The sequence below is a fragment of the Salmo salar genome, chromosome ssa01 (genome assembly GCF_905237065.1).
Source record: "Salmo salar chromosome ssa01, Ssal_v3.1, whole genome shotgun sequence".
Classification (NCBI taxonomy): Eukaryota; Metazoa; Chordata; class Actinopteri; order Salmoniformes; family Salmonidae; genus Salmo; species Salmo salar.
In genome coordinates this window covers 83,662,224-83,681,066 of record NC_059442.1, presented here as the reverse complement: position 1 = coordinate 83,681,066, position 18,843 = coordinate 83,662,224, and the positions used below count along the sequence as shown (strand labels likewise).

Below are 18,843 nucleotides of genomic sequence, written 5' to 3'. Positions count from 1 at the left end.
ATTTTTAACATAGCTATTTACAGTACTTACTTTTTTATCAAATCAGATTTGAGCCTACACCTGTAATTGCAATCCTGAAATATAAATCTAATATGAAGTTTAAAAACCACAATTAATTAATTGATTGCACATTCTGTATCAACAGCCATTGATGTCCCAAATAATAAAGATTCACTGGTGAAATACATATAGTCCGAAGAGAATCTGTCATAAATAAAACTCTAATTCCGCTAATATCTTATTCTGTCAATATTACCCTTATACTATAATAAATTACCATATCAGAGACTACATAATATACTATACACTGAGTGGCCAGTTTATTAGGTACACCACCCTGTTCACAAAAATGATTCGCCCCTACAGACAGTGAGTCATATGGCTGTGGCTTGCTATATAAAGCAGGCAGACAGGCATTGAGACATTCAGCTACTGTTTGACTGAACGTTAGAATGGGCACTCTCCTAAGTGAGTTTGAGCATAGTATCATCATTGGTGCTAGGCACACCGGTTCCCGTATCTCAGAATCGGCAGTCCTCCTGGGCTTTTCACGCAAGACAGTGTCTAGGGTTTACCGAGAATGGTGCGACAAACAAAAAACATCCAGTCAACGGTAGTCCTGTGGGCAAAAACAGCTTGTTGGTGAGAGGTCGAAGGAGAAAGGCAAAAATCATGCAAGCTAACAGCTAGCCACAAACAGGCAAATAACTTTGGTCCAACGGTTTGGGTTAAATGCGGAAGACACATTTAATTTGAATGCATTCAGTTGTACAACTGACTAGGTTTCCCCTTTCCCTTGTCACAGAGGGGCTATTGCAGGAGACGATCACACTGGGTTCCACTCCTATCAGCTAAAAACAAGAAGAAGCTGCTCCAGTGGGCATTTGATCACAAACACTGGACAATGGAGTGGAAAAACATTGCCTGGTCCAACGAATCCTGGTTCCTGTTGCGTCACGCTGATGCCAGAGTCAGGATTTGGTGAAAGCAGCATGAGTCCATGGCTCCATCCTGCCTGGTGTCAACGGTACAGGCTGGTGGCGGTGGTTTAACGGTGTGGAGAATGTTTTCCTGGCACACATTAGGTCCCTTGATACAAATTGAGCAATGTTTCCATGCCCTGAATAAGTCATGCTGTTCTGAAGGCAAAGAGGGGTCTGACCTGGTACTAGATGAGTGTATCTAATAAACTGGTCACTCAGTGTATATTATATTATAGTTGTCAACATTGCTATTACAATGTGTTGCATGCAAATTCATGTGACGGGGAAATAGCACAGCAAAGCTGTAACCCAGGGTTGTCAGGTCACTGGTCTGTTGCCGCTGTGTGAAGAGACTGTAGACATCAATAGAATAAGGAATTAGTAAATTAATAGGATCTCTCTGGAAAAATGCTAGTTTCCCTCTGCAGACGGGTTGCCTCCCACATTAACAATGTTCCAACATACTGTTGCCCTAGGTATGGGATTTCCCAGACTAGACAGATGCCATCTCAAAGGACACAGTTTATTGGTGGCGGAAAAGTACTTAATTCTCTGCTCTCTCGCTCCCTGTTGCATGGGTTATTTCCATAGCCACCTTTGATAAGGGCCTCTGTGGAACTCCCCTCAGGGTCTCTATGTGTCACACTGAGTGTTCATTCAAAATGGCACCCTTTATCCTATAGTGCCCATAGGGTTCTGGTCAAAAGTAGTTCACCATGTAGGGAATAGGGTGCCATTTGGGACGCACAGGGGGGATATAAGAGTACAACAACAGGTTAGTTAAGGCCAGGGTTACAAGTTGGATAACAACACCGTTTTTAAGTACTATTTTTATTAGAGTGGTATAGTGAGATTGCTAAAAGGATGTAGAGTGGTGTGTTGCATTCACAGCCAAGAATGTGCTATTGTTTAATGAGTGAGACTGGTGTGTTGACCTTCACACCCCTCATTTGTTTTGCCTATCATTTTACTAATCACGGGGTCCCGTGTGGTTCAGTTGGTAGAGCATGGTGGTTGCAATGCAAGGGTTGTGGATTCGATTCCCACGGTGGACCAGTACGGGAAAAAGTACAAATATGTATATACTCACTACTGTAAGTCACTCGGGATAAGAGCGTGTACTAAACCACAAAGCTCCCACAAAGGCCCGTTGTGTGTTAGAGGAGATAAATCAGGTGTTATAGAGTAGCTGGCCACTGCATGGGCAATTTGGTTTTGTTAGGTTGATGTGGAAAAGGACAAAATAAACTGTTCACATAATCAAAAATGATAGAATAATTATTTGGGCTAAATAGTTTACTATGATGCCATTATTTGATAGGTGTCTAATGACACCTATACTTCTAATACTCAGACATTCTGATACACCAGTGGACAGAGAATTGGGAGACACCCAAAAACAGTTCTGCTTATTTTCATAATAGCATGTCATTAGATCATGTGTGTGGTCATAGTAATATTGTATCCAGTTACACTGACTGACAGATCGATGGAACGATACCAGTCATCAAAGGGGATGGAAATAATAAATTTATGTTTGTTGTATAATCTATTTTGTGCTTTTGATATGAAAGATACAGTATACACTATGTATCCATAGTTCTCTCCCTGGTTGTATTATGACAACATAAGAGAGGCCTAAAGTAAGACAGTATATCTGTCTAGAGTTCTCTCCCTGGTTGAATTTTGACGACATAAGAGAGCCCTAAAGTGATCCAGAATATCCACTTGTGCCTTGTTATAGAGCTTGCATAATACTGTACAAATCAAACATCATACTATCTTACTAAGTTATCATTGCAGTTGCGTGTTGTTTATCTGTTATCCTGGCCAGTGTTAGTTGGAGCGATTCCACTCTCTGGAATGGGCTATTCAGGTCTGTATATCTGGGATGGGTTATTCAGGTTTGTATATCTGGGATGGGCTATTCAGGTCTCTATACCTGGGATGGGCTATTCAGGTCTGTATATCTGGGATGGGTTATTCAGGTCTGTTATGATGGCCACTACTGGTGCTGGCAACACCCTATACAGGGCTATAATCCTAGGGCTGTAATGGATAGGGATAGACTGAGAGGAGGGTATGCTTTGAATGTGTTGTGCATCGAAGTCTGTCAGTAAGCACACATGTATGAGCTGCCTACCCTCAAGCCTTGGCCCCATGCCATCGTGGCATAAACCGACTGCTGCCTCCTCAGTCTTGCAACCATGAAAACTAAAGCTAATCAACGCAAACCTTCTATTGTGATAGCCCCTATTCTCTGTCTCACGCTCTCGCTCTCTCTCCTGTAAGTGGGCGTCAGGGTGGCTGCATGTGATTTATGTCTGATTCCAACTACAGAAGGTTGACCTTGATAACCTCCAAGCGCTAAATAGCTAGGGAAGGGCTCCCCCACACAAGTCTAAACTATCTCTATCAAGTGTTGTTGAATGCTGCTGGCTCAGGAGGAGGAAAAGCTATGTTTTCTTTGATTGGCAGAGAAGAAGGAGAACAGGATATTTTCTAGGACAATCCGACCTCAACAATGTAGGATCACGAAATGGTTGTAGGCTTACGAAACCCATTTTCTGATGAAAACAATGTAGGGTTATGAAACCCATTCTGTGATGTATGTACAGGAATGTGGTTATAACAAAGACTTGATATATTATGTAAGGGTAGGTAGATTAAATAGGTAGATGTGGTTCTTTGTGTTAGCGCCCACACATAGGTTAAGTTCAAATGACTCTGTTACATAATGGGCGCATCCCAAATGGCACGCTATCCCCTATATTGTGCACTACGTTCTCTTTCTAACGCCCAGAGGAGTCTCCTCCATATTGTCTGGTGTGCGATGCAGGGATAGATTTATTGGAAAAACCTCAACTTGAGATCAGACCATAGGCTCAGAGGAAGTGAGAGGGAATATTCTGATCAATGAGAAAAACAAACCGTGTCTGTGAACACAAGGTCAGGGGAGCCATAGAGATGTAGTAGTGTTCCTTTTAATTCTGTGGTCAGCGCATTAAGAAAAGCATCGCTAGACTCATCTAGTCTGTGTTCTATGTCCATTGGGTTATACATACAGTAAGGTACACACACTAAAGGGTAAGAAATTATACAGTTGAAGTCGGAAGTTTACATACACCTTAGCCAACTACATTTAAACTCAGTTTTTCACAATTCCTGACATTTAATCCTACAAAAAATACCCTGTCTTAGGCCAGTTAGGATCAACCACTTTATTTTAAGAATGTGAAATGTCAGAATAATAGTGGGTCTGAAGTTTACATACACTCAATTAGTATTTGGTAGCATTGCCTTAAATTGTTTAACTTGGGTCAAACATTTCGGGTAGCCTTCCACAAGCATCCCACAATAAGTTGGGTGAATTTTGTCCCATTCCTCTTGACAGAGCTGGTGTAACTGAGTCAGGTTTGTAGGCTTCCTTGCTCGCACACGCTTTTTCAGTTCTGCCCACAAATTTTCTATAGGATTGAGGTCAGGGCTTTGTGATGGCCACTCCAATACCTTGACTTTGTTGTTCTTAAGCCATTTTGCCACAAGTTTGGAAGTATGCTTGGGGTCATTGTCCATTTGGAAGACCCATTTGCGACCAAGCTTTAACTTCCTGACTGATGTCTTGAGATGCTGCTTCAATATATCCACATAATTTTTCTTCCTCATGATGCCATCTATTTTGTGAAGTGCACCAGTCCCTCCTGCAGCAAAGCACCCCCACAACATGATGCTTCCACCGACGTGCTTCACGTTTGGGATGGTGTTCTTTGGCTTGCAAGCCTTCCCCTTTTTCCTCCAGACATAACGATCATTATGGCCAAACAGTTCTATTTTTGTTTCATCAGACCAGAGGACATTTCTCCAAAAAGTATGATATTTGTCCCCTTGTGCAGTTGCAAACCATAGTCTGGCTTTTTTATGGCGGTTTTGGAGCAGTGGCTTCTTCCTTGCTGAGCGGCCTTTCAGGTTATGTCGATATAGGACTCGTTTTACTGTGGATAAAGATACTTTTGTACCTGTTTCCTCCAGCATCTTCACAAGGTCCTTGCTCCAGAGGAGATATTTCCACCCTGCCACCATCCAGAGGGTAAATGCCAGCCTCTCTTTGGGACTGTGTGCTATGGCCCAACGTACACCTGGCCCACCATCCTACCTCCAGCCTGGACTGTCTTTATGACAATGTACACCTGTACAAAGAGTACAGTTTCCACCTTTGCCAGGACGTTAAAGGATGTTGCTCTGGGTGGCCAGTCCATCTCACCCCACAGGAGCAGCAGACCAGCCACCAACTCCCAGAGACAAATCAGATGCTCCTTTGGAACGGCATCCGGTGACACCTAACAGAGACTGGAGAACAGCCAGCAAACACTGCTCTCCACACCACTTCTCTCCCAGGACCTGCATGCAGATACACTGAGCTATGCCCAAGCAGTACGCAGTCAAAGAGGTCCTATGCAGAGTTTGGAGCATTCAATGGCCTCACTGCCCTCCACACCACCCTCTTCAATTTCCCCTACAACCTTCCTCCCATGCTACCAGACCAGATCCACCTCAGCACAGCTATACCACACCAGGCCCACCTCAGCACAGCTCTACCAGACCAGGCCCGCCTCAGCGCAGCTCTACCAGATCAGGCCTGCCTCAGCACAGCTCAGACCCAGCCTGCCTCAGAACAGTTCTACCAGATCCGGCCCATCACAGCACAGCTCAACTTGACCTGGCCCATCACAGCACAGCTCAACTAGATCCGGGCCATCTCAGCACAGCTCTACCAGACCAGTCCCACCTCAACTTAGCCCAGCTCTACACAGCACTAACCATTACCCTAGGGTCTGGCAAACACTGTCAATGGTTAGTGGACCACATGATGCAGTCCACACCATGTACACTATCATTCACATCATCAGCACTCATATGCTGAGAGTTTGGCACTTCGCCAGCTGGGAGTTTCATCCGGGTGAACTGAGCTCTGGCAACACTGCTCTCCCAGTTCCCGCCCGAGCCCCTGCATCCAGCGACTTGAGGGAGGTCTGTCAAATGCTTAGCCTGCTCTGCTCTCACGTGGTTGGCCAGGGACCTTGGCAAAGTTTAAACTTTCTCATCAAATAGCTGCAGATGACCCTATGCCTGTTAGCGCTTATAGGAATGAGCTAAATATCCAATTTGACTTTAAATCACGTGTGGGGCTTGGGCTATGATAAAAAAAAACATTTACACAACTGTAATTTGGGTAGAGGACTCTTGTCCTGGCATTCTGGCCTCTGAAACATGGTTAAATGGTTCTGTCTCTGATAAAGACATTGAAGTGAATGATTATAAAATATTTAAATCTGACAGATTACAGAAAGGTGGAGGAGTGACCATATATATTACCAGTCAAAAGTTTGGACACACCTACTCATTCAAGGGTTTTTATTTTTACTATTTTTTGCATTGTAAAAAACTATTAAAAAAATATGAAATAACACATATGGAATCATGTAGTAACCAAAAAAGTGTTAAACAAATCAAAATATATCTTCAAAGTAGCCACCCATTACCTTGATGACAGCTTTACACACTCTTGGCATTCTCTCAACCAGTTTTTCCAACAGTCTTGAAGGAGATCCCACATATACTGATCACTTGTTGGCTGCTTTTCCTTCACTCTGTGGTCCAACACAACGCAAACTATCTCAATTGGGTTGAGGTCGGGTGATTGTGGAGGCCAGGTCATCTGATACAGCACTCTATCACTCTCCTTCTCGGTGAAAAATCCCTTACACAGCCTGGAGGTGTGTTGGGTCATTGTCCTGTTGAAAAACAAATGATAGTCCCACTATGCGCAAACCAGAAGGGATAGAATATTGCTGCAGAATGCTGTGGTTGCCATGCTGGTTAAGTGTGCCTTGAATTCTAAATAAATCACTGACAGTGTCACCAACAAAGCACCCCCACACCATCACACCTCCTCCTCCATGCTTCATGGTGGGAAACACACATGCAGAGATCACCCGTTCACCTACTCTGCGTCTCACAAAGACACAGCGGTTGAAACCAAAAATCTCAAATTTGGACTCATCAGACCAAAGGACAGATTTCCACCGGTCTAATGTCCATTGCTCATGTTTCTTCGCCCAACAAGTCTCTTATTATTATTGGTGTCCTTTCGTAGTGGTTTCTTTGCAGCAATTCGACCATGAAGGTCTGATTCACGTAGCCTCCTCTGAACAGTTGATGTTGAGATATGTCTGTTACATGAACTCTTTAAAGCATTTATTTGGGGTGCAATTTCTAAGGCTGGCAACTCTAATGATTTTATCCTGTGCAGCAGAGGTGACTCTGGGTCTTCCTTCCAGTAGCGGTCCTCATGAGAGCCAGTTTCATCACAGCGCTTGATGGTTTTTGCGACTGCACTTGAAGAAACGTTCAAAGTTCTTGAAATTTTCTGGATTGACTGGCCTTCATGTCTTAAAGTAATGATGGACTGTCATTTCTCTTTCCTTATTTGAGCTGTTCTTGCCATAATATGGACTTGGTCTTTTACCAAATAGGGCTATCTTCTGTATACCACCCTTACCTTGTCACAATTGATTGGCTCCAATGCATTAAGAAGGAAATACATTACACAAATTAACTTTTAACAAGGCATACCTGTTAGTTGAAATGCATTCCAGGTGACTACCTCATGAAGCTGGTTGAGAGAATGCCAAGAGTGTGCAAAGCTGTAATAAAGGCAAAGGGTGGCTACTTTGAAGAATCTCAAATATAAAATATATTTTGATTTGTTTAACACTTATTTGGTTACTGCATGATTCCATATGTGTTATTTCATAGTTTTGATGTCTTCACTATTATTCTACAATGTAGAAAATAGTAAAAAATGAAGAAAAACCCATTAACTTTTGACTGGTACTGTATGTAAAATCAAATTTCATGGCATCCCAATCTTGAAATATTTTTTTTCCCAAGAAATCTGAGCTCCTGGTTGTAGATGTATCCATAAACCAGAATACACATTGCTGGGATTTACTGCACACCTTCTGCCATGGCGGATGCTATTGGTGCTATATCCGAGTGTTTAACAGCTTTTCTGTCCTCGGAATTCATCATTTTATGTCGATTTGAATCTGGATTGGCTATTCCCTCAGATCAATTTAAGACTATGTGCATTGATTTTAATCTCTCAGTTGATCTCAAAACCCATACGGCTAAATGTGAAGAAAAAAAACTTTAGTAGAAATCCTCGTTGATTGATTTTATTCTTACTAGTAATCCCCAAAAATATTTGTCTAGTGGAGTATTTGCATACGATCTCAGTGATCATTGTCCCATAGCATGTATTATAGATACCAAACAGCAAAATACGAATCCTCGTTTAATTAAGAAGATACATTTTAAAATGTTTTCTCCTCAAGGGTTTTTACATGACATGTTCTGCTATGATTTAGCCACCATCTCCTGTATTCCTGACTCTGACTTGGCTCTAGAAAATGTGTTCTCCATTATTTATTCCTCTGGCAGATAAACAAGACACTTTTAAACAATTCAAAGGCAAAGATATATCAAACCTTTGGTTTTCTTCAGGGCTATTTAGCTATCTGAGCTTCAGCTATCTGAGCTCATTCCTTGCTCAGGCCTGGGCCAAAGTAAGGAAAACTGACTCTGTTGTGGACAGGCAATCTTTCAGACAATTGAGAAACAGATTTACTATCTCAATTAAGAAAGCTAAATCAAGCTACTTTTTAAGCTCTATCTCAGACTCTGCTGGTGATCCTTCTAAATATGGCATCATAACTGAAAAGAATGGGATGAATGATGCTTTTAATCATCATTTTATCTCAGCATGCCTGGGCCAAAGCAATAGCGGTCTCTGACTTGTGGTCAGACTCACTCAGTAGGAACAAACTTAAACTTGCACCTATTTTCAATGCTGAATAAAATGTATTTGAGAAAACATAAAAGTGTCATAATGTATTATTTCACAAACAAACATCCTTTCTAAATTTAAATGTATTCCAAGAAGTAATGATCTAGTTTTTCAAAAGTATCTGTAATCTGATTACAATATTTTTGCTGGTAATGTAACTGATTACAGTTACAGTTGTTTTGTAATCAGATTACATGTAACTGATTACATGAAATAAGTTACTCCTCAACCCTAGTGGACAACAATATGACGTCAATGTGAAAAGCGACACCATTCCTGGATAAGCTTACGTTACTAGGAATCAGAAGTGACTGTGTGTATTCTGGTCACTGAAGCCTTAGTATCTCTCACAACAACAATAACAAAAAGGATGTTGATTCAACGTACAATTGTAAGGCAACCTGCTGCAATGGGACTGCGAGTTTGCTCAACATTTGGGCATGAAGCTGAACCAAGATACATTCTCAAGTTGAATTGTATGTTCACTCAACTTTTCATTTTAGATTGATTGAACATGTAATTCAACTTGAGAATGTATTCTACCTTATTTGCATATTTCCCAGTGTGCCTTGTCTTTCAATTAAATAGGAGTTACCATCCATGACTGTATTTGTTAGCGACGGAGACATGGTTGTTCTACTCTATAATTTCAATACTGTAGCCTTCACCAAGTGTGTCCAAAGTGAAGATTGCATCATTAAATGTATTCTCTTTCTGACCAGAAAGTATTCACACCCCATTACTATTTCCAAATCTATTGTGTTGCAAAGTTGGATTAATTGATTTAGTTGTCATTTCTTGTCACCAATCCACACAAAATACTCTGATGATGTGATGTGATGTGGAAGAAAAATTCTGATGTTTGTAAAAAAACGATTTTTGTTGAAAAAACACACCTCTTGATTAGATAAGTATTCAAACTCGTGAGTCAATACATGTTAGATACATGTTTGGCAGCAATTACAGCTGTGAGTCTTTCTGGGTCTCTAAGAGCTTTCCACACCTGGATTTTGCAACATTTGCCGATTATTCTTTGGAAAATTCTTCAATCTCTGTCAAATTGGTTGTTGATCATTGCTAGACAATAATTTTCAGTTCTTGCCATAGATTTTCAAGCAGATTTAATTCAAAACTGTAACTTGGCCACTTAGGAACATTCAATGTCTTCTTAATAATCAACTCCAGTGTAGATTTGGCCTTGTTTTTTTAGGTCCTGCTGAAAGGTGAATTCATCTTCCGGTGTCTGGTGGATAGGATTAAGTAATCCTTCTAACCCTCCCCCCCTACCCTCCCCCCCCAAAAAGATATAGATGTACTATTGTAAAGTGGTTGTTCCACTGGATATCATAAGGTGAATGCACCAATTTGTAAGTCGCTCTGGATAAGAGCATCTGCTAAATGACGTAAATGTAAATGGTGGAAATCAGACTGAACCAAGTTTTCCTTTAGGATTTTGCCTGTGCTTTGCTCCTTACATTTTTATCCCGAAAAACTTTGCAGTCCTTAACGAGTACAAGCATATCCATAACATGACACAGCCACCACTATGCTTGAAAAAATATGGAGAGTGGTACTCAGTAATGTGTTGTATTGGGATTGCCACAAGCATAACACATTTACTTGCCACATTGTAAAAGTGTGTTGCTTTGCTACATTTCTGCAGTATTACTTTAGTGCCTGTTATAATATCCACCCGGCACAGCCAGAAGAGGACTGGCCACCCCTCATAGCCTGGTTCCTCTCTAGGTTTCTTCCTAGGTTTTTGGCCTTTCTAGGGAGTTTTTCCTAGGGAGTTTTTCCTAGCCACCGTGCTTCTTTCACATGCATTGCTTGCTGTTTGGGGTTTTAGGCTGGGTTTCTGTACAGCACTTTGAGATATCAGCTGATGTACGAAGGGCTATATAAATAAATTTGATTTGATTAGATTTTTTGCAAACAGGATGCATGTTTTGGAATATTCTTATTCTGTACATGCTTCCTTCTTTTCACTCTGTCAAATAGGTTAGTGTTGTGGAGTAACTAAAACGTTGTTGATCCATCCTCAGTTTTCTTCTTCTCACAGCCTTCGAACTCTGTAAGTGTTTCAAAGTCACCATTGGCCTCATGGTAAAATCCCTGAGTGGTTTCCTTCCCCTCCAGCAACCGAGTTAGGAAGGTCGCCTGTATCTTTGTAGCGACTGGGTGTATTGATACATCATCCAAAGTAATAACTTCACCATGCTCCAAGAGATATTCAATGCCTGCTTGTTTTTTTTTTACCAATCTACCAATAGGTGCCCTTCTTTGCGAGACATTGGAATTCCTCCCTCGTCTTTGTGGTTAAATCTGTGTTTGAAATTCACTGCTCGACTGAGAGACCTTACAGTTAATTATATTTGTTCGGTACAGAGATGATGTAGTCATTCAAAACTAATGTTAAACAGTATTATTGCACACAGAGTACATGCAACTTGTTTTGTGACTTGTTAAGCAAATATTTACTCCTGAACTTATTTAGGCTTTCCATAACAACAGGGTTGAATACTTATTGACTCAAGACATTTAAGCTTTTCATTTTTATTTAATTTGTGTCACAGGATCCAACGATCGGGCGGCGCTCGGCGGTCGTCGTCGCCGGCCTATTAGCTGCCACCGATCGTTGTTTCTGTGTCTTTTAGTTTTGTCTGTCTGTTCAGCACCTCTGTCTCCTGCATCTGATTCCGCCTCTACGCCAGTCCAAATCAGACGTGACAGAATCCCGCACCGAACACTTATGGAGTCAGCAGGAGCAGAAGCGCCATCCATGGCTGAGTAGGTCTCCCAACATGCCGGCCTCCTCCACCGCCTAGGCTCGGCCATGGATCAGGTGTTGGCCCGGTTGGAGAGATGGGAGAGAGGTGCCTCCCCAGCCGGACCAGCTCCGGTCCCTCACCCTGCGCCCCTACCCACATCCACTGAAGCGGGTGCCAGCGGGATCCGGATTTCACCTCCCAGGGAGTTCGATGGGACGGCCGCAGGGTGCAAGGGGTTCCTCCTCCAACTGGAACTGTACCTGGCGACCGTCCGCCCCCCTCCCTCCGACGAAGAGAGGGTGAGCGTCCTCGTCTCGTGTCTCACGGGTCGAGCCCTGGAATGGGCCAATGCGGTCTGGGATGGTCCAGACTCGGCTCGGGGTGACTACCCTGAGTTCACCCGCCGCTTCCGGGCGGTTTTCGATCATCCCCCAGAGGGCAGGGCGGCGGGTGAGCTACTATTCCATTTGAGACATGAGACGAGGACCGCTCAGGATTTCGCGTTGGAAGTCCGGACTCTCGCCGCTGGATCGGGGTGGAACGAGCGGGCCCTGATAGACCACTATAGGTGCAGCCTTCGCGAGGACGTCCGCCGGGAGCTGGCATGTAGGGACAACACCTCCACTCTGGACCAACTGGTGGATTTGTCCATTAGATTGGACAACCTGCTGGCTGCCCGGGGACGTTCCAGTCGGGGCCTGTTCGTTCCGCCTCCCAGTCCTCCCGCTCCACAGCCCATGGAGATAGGGGGGGCTGCATCGTGGCGTACCGGAGCTGGGGTCTCTCCTGCACCCGATGTGGTTGCAGAGGACACACTGTGGACCGGTGCTGGAGAGGTCCCTCCGGGAGTTCGGAGGGCAGGCAGAGCACTGCTTCGACCCCCCAGGTGAGTCCGCACCAGCCACACCCAGAGCCCCCTGTCGACCACTTGTACACCTCCGTTTGTTTTCCTAATTTTTCCCCTCACTTCCAGTATAAGGCGCTAGTCGATTCAGGTGCAGCTGGGAGTTTTATGGACCATGGGTTAACTAAGAGGTTAGGGATTCCCCGGGTTCAGCTGGACCACCCCTTCCCCGTGCACGCCCTAGATAGTCGACCGCTAGGGTCAGGCCAAGTAGGGGAGGTCACCGTGCCACTGGTTATGCAGACGTGGGGGGGTCATGTGGAGCGTATCAGCCTGTTCATCATTGACTCCCCAGCGTTTCCAGTGGTACTGGGAATCCCCTGGCTAGCCACACACAACCCCCAGATTTCGTGGGGGCAGAGAGCTCTAACGGGGTGGTCGAGGGAGTGCTCAGGTAGGTGCATAGGAGTTTCCATCGGTGCGACTACGGTGGAGAGTCCAGACCAAGTCTCCACCGTGCACATTCCCTCAGAGTATGCCGATTTGGCTATCGCTTTCAGTAAGACGAAGGAGACTCTATTACCACCCCATCGACGAGGGGATTGTGCGATAAACCTCCAGGCTGAAGCGGTTCTTCCTAGGAGTCACGTGTATCCTCTGTCTCAGGAGGAGACAGTGGCTATGGATACATACGTCGCTGAGTCCTTGAGACAGGGATACATTCGGCCCTCTAAATCCCCCGTCTCCTCGAGCTTCTTTTTTGTGAAGAAGAAGGAGGGAGGTCTGCGCCCATGCATTGACTATAGAGGTCTAAATGCTATCACAGTGGGTTTCAGTTACCCGCTACCTCTCATTGCTACGGCAGTGGAGTCATTTCACGGGGTGCGCTTCTTCACGAAATTGGATCTCAGGAGTGCGTATAACTTGGTGCGTATCCGAGATGGAGACGAGTGGAAAACCGCATTTAGTACCACATCGGGCCATTATGAGTACCTCGTCATGCCGTATGGGTTAAAGAATGCTCCCGCTGTCTTCCAATCCTTTGTGGACGAGGTCCTTAGGGACATGCTCGGGCAGGGTGTGGTGGTGTACATCGATGACATCCTGATCTGCTCCGCCACATGCGCCGAGCATGTGTCCCTGGTGTGTAAAGTGCTTGGGTGGCTGCTGGAGCATAACCTATACGTCAAGGCTGAGAAATGTGAGTTCTTCAAAAGAGCCGTCTCATTTCTAGGATATCGCATTTCCACCTCGGGGGTGGAGGTGGAGTGTGACCGCGTGACGGCTGTGCGTAATTGGCCAACTCCAGCCACTGTGAAGGAGGTGCAGCGGTTCTTGGGGTTCGCTAATTATTATCGGAGGTTTATCCGGGGTTTTGGCCAGGTGGCAGCTCCCATTACCTCACTGATGAAGGGGGGGCCGGTGCGGCTACGATGGTCAGCAGAGGCGGACAGAGCCTTCCATCGTCTGAAGGTTCTGTTTACCAATGCACCTGTCCTGGCGCATCCGGACCCCTCTTTGCCATTCATAGTGGAGGTGGACGCGTCCGAGGCTGGGGTAGGAGCTGTGCTATCGCAGCGCTCGGGCATTCCTCCGAAGCTCCGCCCATGTGCGTTTTTTTCTAAGAAGCTGAGCCCGGCGGAGCGCAACTATGATGTGGGGGACCGGGAGCTGTTAGCCGTGGTCAGGGCTTTGACGGTGTGGAGACATTGGCTTGAGGGGGCACGTCACCCTTTTCTCATCTGGACCGACCACCGTAACCTGGAGTTTATTCGGGCAGCGAGGAGGCTTAATCCCCGTCAGGCAAGGTGGGCCATGTTTTTTACGAGGTTTAACTTTACTCTCTCGTACATTCCAGGTTCCCGGAACCGGAAGGCTGACGCACTGTCGCGTCTCTACGACACCGAGGAGCGGACCATCGATCCTACTCCCATACTTCCCGCCTCCTGTCTGGTGGCACCGGTGGTATGGGAGGTGGATGCGGACATCGAGCGGGCGGGTCGGTCAGAACCCACTCCACTGCAGTGTCCCGTGGGCCTGAAATACGTTCTGCTTGGTGTTCTCGATCGCCTGATCCGATGGTCCCATACTCTACCCTCCTCGGGTCATCCTGGGGTGGAACGGACAGTGCGGGGCCTGAAGGGAAGGTACTGGTGGCCCACCTTGGCTGAGGATGTTCGGCGTTATGTCTCTTCCTGTTCAGTGTGCGCTCAGTGTAAGGCTCCTAGGCACCTACCTCGAGGGAAATTACATCCCCTCCCCGTTCCACAGCGGCCCTGGACTCACCTCTCGGTGGATTTCCTTACGGATCTCCCGCCGTCTCAGGGGAACACGGCGATCCTGGTCGTTGTGGACAGGTTCTCTAAGTCCTGCCGTCTGCTCCCTTTGCCCAGTCTTCCTACGGCCCTGCAGACCGCGGAGGCCCTGTTCACCCACGTCTTCCGGCACTATGGGGTGCCCGAGGACATCATATCTGATCGGGGTCCCCAGTTTACGTCCAGGGTATGGAAATCGTTTATGGAGAGGCTGGGGGTCTCGGTCAGCCTGACCTCGGGGTTCCACCCGAGAGTAATGGGCAGGTAGAGCGCATTAACCAGGATGTGGGCAGGTTCCTGCGGTCGTATTGCCAGGACCGGCCAGGGGAGTGGGCGCAGTTCGTGCCATGGGCCGAGATGGCCCAGAACTCTCAGCGCCACTCCTCCACTAACCTGTCACCCTTCCAGGTGGTGCTGGGGTATCAGCCGGTCCTGGTGCCATGGCAATAGAGCCAGACAGAGGCTCAATAGAGCCAGACATGGGTCAAGCGCTCTCAGGAGACCTGGAACGCGGTCCAGGAATGTTTAAGGAGGGCGAGCGAACGACACAAGGAGAGCGCTGACCGCCACCGCAGTGACGCCCCCGCGTTTAACCCGGGGGATAGAGTCTGGCTCTCGACCCGGAACCTGCCTCTCCGCCTGCCCTGCCGGAAGCTGGGTCCGCGGTTTGTGGGGCCGTTTAAAGTCCTGAGGAGGATAAACGAGGTGTGTTACAGGTTACAACTTCCTTCGTATTACCGCATTAACCCCTCGTTTCATGTGTCCGGCGTCGGCGCACGGCGGGAGGGGTACTGTCACAGGATCCAACGAAAGTGGCGCCCCTCCTCGGTCGGGCGGCGCTCGGCGGTCGTCGTCGCCGGCCTATTAGCTGCCACCGATTGTTGTTTCTGTGTCTTTTAATTTTGTCTGTCTGTTCAGCACCTCTGTCTCCTGCATCTGATTCCGCCTCTACGCCAGTCCAAATCAGACGTGACAAATTTGTAAAAATCTCAGAAAATATATTTCCAATTTGACATTATGTGGTAGGCCAGTGACAAAAAAAAATCTAAATGTAATTTCTTTTAAATTCAGTCTGTAACACAACAAAATGTGGAAAAAGTCAAGGGGTGTGAATACTTTTTGAAAGCACTGTAAGGCATTTATTTGAAGTCCTAGTTACACCCTAACACAGTGGTCTGAAACTCCTGGTTTAGAGGCCACAGCAAGCCACTTTATCAAAGTGATGTGTAATTCCTATTGGAATCCAGCCAGAATGAGGATATCCAACAACTGTAACTTTTAATCAACACCACTTCCGTAAAAACGTAAGAAGCTTCTTAAGGAAAAAAAAATAAGTTCATAAGATAGTTCTTAAGTGCAATTCCTCAAAATGTTCTTAGGAATTCATAGTTGTCTTAGGAACTTCGTAAATATCTTTCTTAAGAACTTCGTAAATATCTTCTTATGTGGCATTGACATTAGTGATGTGCTTGAAACCAATAAATGAGCCTGTGTGACAGGGATGATAGGATTTGGGCCACTATAATAAAGTATCGATATTTCCATTTTATTACATTTATTTGTCTGCTTTATGTCTCGAGAATAAAACATTTTTTGTTGGTTCGCGAACCCTTTATACACACATAAAAAACTTTTTTCACACATCTTAGCCATCAGACTAGCTATATCAAAAACAAAATGGATAAATAAGTAAAGCGCAATAAAAACTTCAGCAGCCAACAGCTTGAAGTGATGGTGGAGGAAATAGCAGCCAGGAAAAGGTTGCTATTGGGGAGGATGGGCGAGAATGGCCAAGTCTGTCTTTGAAGGGACAGTGACACCATAAAAAAATAAGTGTTCCGACATCAAGTCAGCTGCTAAGAAGAAAGGACCTGAGAGAAGCAGAGAGTTAAAGAAGACTGGAGGGGGGGTATCGACCATTCATGTGGACCAGCTGTAGGAGAAGGGTTTGATAGGAGAGAACGCGGTAGAGGGACTGTGGACTCAGACTGCGCGACCAGTAAGTTAGCTAGCTAGCGCGTAACAACATTAGCTAATTAGCCAACATAGCTAACGGCGTCAACGTTAGCTAAGTTAGCCAAGTTCTTCTTTGCAAATTGACAAGTTAACTCTAGCTATTTAACACTTCTAGAATATTGTAATATATTGTCAATTACTAGCTAGCCAGATAATGCACTTTCATTTGTTTTCTTGCTGTATTTAAATGTCCGGTAGCTAACTGTGTCTGTGGCGCAAGAAAACGTTCATGGTTACAAAGGTATCCAGTCATGCAGCTAACGTTACACTTGTTACTTCTCTCATCATATCAAGTCTACAGTTCTTGAAACGTTGTTGTCATGCTGACATGATGTGTCTGACCTTCCAGAAATAACACTGGACCTCATCCATATGCCCCTGTGCCCAGATGTGGGAGCCATGGATCATCATGATCATATGACAGAAGAACAAGCAGAGGTAGGTGTTTGTTTGATTTCTAATTTCACAAGTTTATTATTCTTCTATAATAGGACTACAACACATATAATTTCCATAACAGATTCAATGTATTTTCTCAACAGATATCACTTGAAGACACAGAAGAGATGCGCCTGTCTTGGATCCTTATCCATCATGACACCTTAATGTACAAGCCAGTACCACCCCGGGCAAGAAGGCTTGGTGGTGTGGAGGAGATGGTGGCTGTCCAGAGGATGCTCCTGGGGTAGGTCACAGCCCTGCGTAGGGTGCAGGAGGAGCTGCTAAAGGTGGAAGGCGAGAGATTAGCCCTGGAGAAGGAGAAGCTAGCCCTGGAGAAGAAGTTTGCCATGGAGAAGCGAAGAAGACTTGAAGATTAATATCCTAAAATAACTCTGTTTCGATATCATACAAACCTTTTTGTCATGTGAATCACCTCCTTATGAGGTAATTTCTTGTTTGTAGGCCATCACTGCATATACCAGTGGCATTGTGGTCAGCGGCATCATCCTGATCAGGTACAGCTGTTGGAATGTCAGGTGTATTGGGATGTGGCATCCTGTTTTGTATGCAGATGTAGTGCTCAATACATGCTGAGGTTATGATCTTGCATGTTTTTTCTGGTCTGTATGAAATAACACCCCCAGAGCAGTCAATGCATCTGTATCTGGATTTTAGGAATCCGATAGATTTACATTTACATTTTAGTAATTTAGCACACACTCTTATCCAGAGCGACTTACAGTACTGAATGCATACATTTCATACATTTCATGGATTTTTATTTTTATTTTTTTTGTACTTTTTATTTTTTTTGTACCCACAACCCTGGCGTTGCACACACCATGCTGGCATTGCAAACACCATGCTCTACCAACTGAGCCACAGGGAAGATCTCTCTACTAATCTCCTCATTTTCATCTGAGTTGGTTGTAGATCTCTTCTGCATCGTTGTTAGTGTGTAGGATTGGTGTCATGAGCCACGTTTTTTGTCCATAGCCACTATCTTCCTGTCCAGGTTGGCGCCCCCCCCTTGGGTTCGTGCCGTGGGGGAGATCTTCGTGGGCTATACCTGGCCTTGTCTCAGGATAGTAAGTTGGTAGTTGAAGGTATCCCTCTAGTGGTGTGGGGGCTGTGCTTTGGCAAAGTGGGTGGGGTTATATCCTGCCTGTTTGGCCCTGTTCGGGGGTATCGTCGGACAGGGCCACAGTGTCTCCCGACCCCTCCTGTCTCAGCCTCCAGTATTTATGCTGCAATAGTTTGTGTCGGGGGGCTAGGGTCAGTCTGTTATTTCTGGAGTATTTCTCCTGTCTTATCTGATGTCCTGTGTGAATTTAAGTATGCTCTCTCTAATTCTCTCTCTGTCTTTTTCTCTCTCTTTTTCTTTCATTCTTTCTTTCTCTCGGAGGACCTGAGCCCTAGGACCATGCCTCAGGACCACCTGGCCTGATGACTCCTTGCTGTCCCCAGTCCACCTGGTCGTGCTGCTGCTGCAGTTTCAACTGTTCTGCCTGCGGCTATGGAACACTGATCTATTCGCCAGATGTGCTACCTTGTCCCAGACCTG

General features: G+C 45.4%; 1 long non-coding RNA gene across 1 annotated transcript; it reads left to right on the top strand.

Moving 5' to 3' along the window:
* Window positions 1–15,683: 15,683 nt before the first annotated feature.
* LOC106613491 (uncharacterized) lies at window positions 15,684–18,419 on the top strand. Its single transcript, XR_001330491.2, has 3 exons — window positions 15,684–16,821; window positions 17,188–17,276; window positions 17,381–18,419. It is a non-coding gene; the product is annotated as an uncharacterized lncRNA (long non-coding RNA).
* Window positions 18,420–18,843: the final 424 nt, after the last annotated feature.